Below are 3,575 nucleotides of genomic sequence, written 5' to 3' on the forward strand. Positions count from 1 at the left end.
TAATTGATGTAGTTTAGTAGCCTTTATTATTATTTTGGTTATAGTTTATTATTATTATATTATTTTTGGTTATAGTCAAAAAGATTAGGCTGAATTGGTGTTTATTTATCGTCATTTTTATCGTTACCGTTTTTAAGTCCCGCTCACTGGAAATGTGCACATATATTGCACTGACTGCTGGAGCCATATGAGACACTTCTAATATGAAAATTATATCAAGAGTAAATAACAGTCTAGTCAAATCTAAGAGAAACTGACTGCTGTGGGGAAATCACCCAGTTTATGTTTCATGTTAAAAATATCACATCCTCTTTTCATATCAAACTTTCAGAGTGACCTCAGAAAGAAACTACAATTACTGTCCTGTGGTTGTATCCCTCCGCCAACCCATCACGTAGCAGTTTACGTCCACGTGTGTCCAGACTCATATAATATATGTAGTGAAGACTTTGAAGGAATATAATTAAAGATATAACATGTGTTTTTTGGCTAAATGGAATGTACATGTTTGATTAATGAAGGATTATCAACGTGTGTGAATCTGATAATTTTTTCTTAAAATTATAGCTAGAAACCTATTCTGTCCCAGTGACCTTTGAGTGTCACCAGTTCAGTATCCGACTAACTGTGAAATATTGTTACAGTCTTCCCTTCTGTTTCTTGGTTATGGTGTTGAATAATGGCCAGCACATTATGATGTCACAGTGAAGTTGACCTTTGACCTTAATAAAAAATGTCATCACTTCATTGTTGTATCCCATCAAACATACTGCATTAGTTTTTGAGTTATGACCAAAAATGTTTAGCCCACAGTGACCTTTGATTTTGACCAATGAACCTATCGCGACGTCACCCATTGGCCACAACAGTTTGTTTGCACTGCACAGGAAAACTCCAGAAAATACAGAAGGTAGACTATTAAGATAAGAATTTTAACATTCACCTTTTTGGTTTAGACGCAAGCTAGCTAGCTAAATTTCAGGAGCAGAGCTGCTTTGTGGCAGGCATGGGGTGGTGTTTAGGGTGTTTATATTTCGCTTCAAAAAATAATATAATTTGGGGGCATAACTTGTGAGTATACCCAAGTCTTCAGGCAAAACTACACCAGTGGTTCCCAACCTGGGGGTCAGGACAACCACTAGGACTGCCAAAGCTTTACATGGGGTCGCAAGACCTTCTGGATTTTAAGGTGTGTAGGAAAACTTAAAAAATGTACACAGTAGGCCTGTATCTCATTGTCCTGCAGTAAATACGTATGCAGTTAACAAGCAAAGAACTAACAGAACAAGCATCAGGTAAAAGAAAACACTCAATTTGTCAATAAAGAAGCCTATTAAGTATGTATGATTGTTAAAAAACTAAATAAATACATAATACAGACAGAGAATTGTATGAAGTTCCTAAAAATATCAGGAAAACTCATCTCTGTGTTCACTGTTTGGGTTCATTGTACAATTTATCAGTTGTTCTCTTGTTATGCATTGAATATAATATGAAATATCCATAAAATATGTCATTAGTCGTCAGTTTAGTCAATGAAAAGGGGTCCCTTAAGAAAAAACCTCCACTACAGCACTGGTCACACAATGACATTCTATATGATGAATAATGTTTTGAGAGGCAGGCAATTAGAAAGACGGGCATGGCAAACAAGATTTCAATATATTATTGTAAATTATATTTTATAACATACACATAATTATTATTTTATGTATTTATTTATATTTTGCATCCCCCTACATTTTCCCTAAAGAAAATCCACTGTGGCCCCCCTGGCACCTCCTTGCAGTCCCCAAGATTGGCCCTGGCACAATTTAATCATTTCAGCTCTAATTTTCACCATTTCCACCTCCCTCTTTATGTTTTTCTGGCTGCTGCCTTCCACAGCTTCTACCTGGTTTGGCTGTCTAAACTATGGAAGCCCATTTCAGCCAGTGTGACATAATGAGAATGAGAAGTTTTCTCAAAATATTGACTTAGCATCTCAAAATAATGAAAAACTTTCTCAATATATTTCAAATAAATATACTAGTATCTTTATATTTTGACTATGTGGATAATGACTCGGTATCATAATGTCATTATTTTGAAATACTAAGTCAAAATATTGGAAACGTTTGTCAAAATTTTAAGAAAATGTCTCATTATAATAACAATTACAAAATCTTTTTTTCCGTCACATTGGCGGATATGGGCTTCCGTACTGAACCCTGTGTGATCCGTGCTTCGTGTGAGGACGATAAAGATGACGATGTCAGTGGAGTTGTGTTATTTACTGCCATGGCAACCAGTGTCACCCACAGTCCCACTCCAGCTACAGTCAGACCACCGAGACACTGGCTTCATTAGCATTACAGTGAGACTCAACGGACCGAGGTTATAACACTGCTACAGCTCAGTGTCTCACAGTTATTACAGCTTTAACGGGCTTTAGTTTGCTCCAAACGAGGTTTAAACTTGAAACGGCAGGTTTAAACAGACTTTAATAATTCCACTAAGGGAGCGGAGAGCCGCAGCTTTTAAACCGTTACTGTAGTTTTCCAGCAGGTACGGTTCCGCCCACAGAGCTCTGGGGCTTCAACGGTCCAACAAACGGAGACACAGGGGGAAAAAAAGAAGACAAATGTAGCTTTACCGTTAAACTCTGAATACATTCAAGGCTTGGAAAGACCAAAACAGATCAGTTTGTTCTCGTTTATCCGTCATTTTCTCACATACAGCGCTAAATATGGAGTACTTGAGCGACATTCCCCACAGTTAAAAGTTGCAGCTCGTTCTCTGGCTTCAGGATGAAAACCGTCGCTCTCACACATTTACAACACTTTTCCACGCTGAGGGGGGAAACGGTTTTAGCACACACATAGGGGGTGGATATGACAGCAAATGGCAGCTTACCTGGTAAAGAACAAGTCTTGTTTTGTACCATGAAGAAAAAGCGATAAGAGCCGAGCAGACGCAGTTTCCGTCGAGTTCTCCCGGTGCTGTTGGTTGTGTGTGTGCACAGCCACCGCGTTCTCCTGGAGGAAAGCAGCACGGCTCTGGCTGATGTCACCGGGACAGGGAGGGGCCTCACCGGGACACATCTCCATAAGGACATGATGTCACTCCGCTGGTTCAAACGACTCAGACTCTACACTCACATTTATAGTATATGGAAATGTTGTTTATCACGAGGGAACTGTGGGGACAGACTGCCAAACAAGACAACAGCTTCGCCACAAAACTACAACAAATACACAATGATACACTAGACCCAAAAAACTGTTTAAGTAACAAATTGCAAAGTACTGCACTTAAAGCTGCAGTAGGAAACTTTAATAAAAATAAAAATGAGGATGTATTGGCAGATCATATTATTACTGAAATGTAAGCAGTTACACAGCTAGTTACAAAAATAACCAATCAGAACTGAGAAAGATATAAAGACACTATGGGTTGGAGGCTTGAAGATCGTTGATTTTTTAGTCTTATTCCTTGTGTCGATATTTGATGCCCTGGGATGAGACTCAACAATACACCATTTTCCTCGGCTCTGATTTGTTGTTTTCGTTCAGGCCCGGTGTATTCTTACAAAT

At 38.7% G+C, this 3,575-nt stretch overlaps 1 protein-coding gene across 1 annotated transcript in view; it reads right to left on the reverse strand.

The window, feature by feature from the left end:
- The window catches only part of LOC118339298 (SH3 domain-binding protein 4), a 34,562-nt gene extending 31,543 nt beyond the window's left edge, over positions 1–3,019 (reverse strand). Inside the window, exon 1 of the mRNA XM_035676880.1 lies at positions 2,896–3,019. The gene's annotated coding sequence lies outside the window, so the exon portion shown is untranslated. The remainder of the gene's footprint in view (positions 1–2,895) is intronic.
- Between the last annotated feature and the right edge of the window lie 556 nt (positions 3,020–3,575).

Source organism: Morone saxatilis, unplaced genomic scaffold (assembly GCF_004916995.1).
Source record: "Morone saxatilis isolate NCDOM2014 unplaced genomic scaffold, NCSU_SB_2.0 Contig5, whole genome shotgun sequence".
In the NCBI taxonomy this organism is placed as follows: domain Eukaryota; kingdom Metazoa; phylum Chordata; class Actinopteri; family Moronidae; genus Morone; species Morone saxatilis.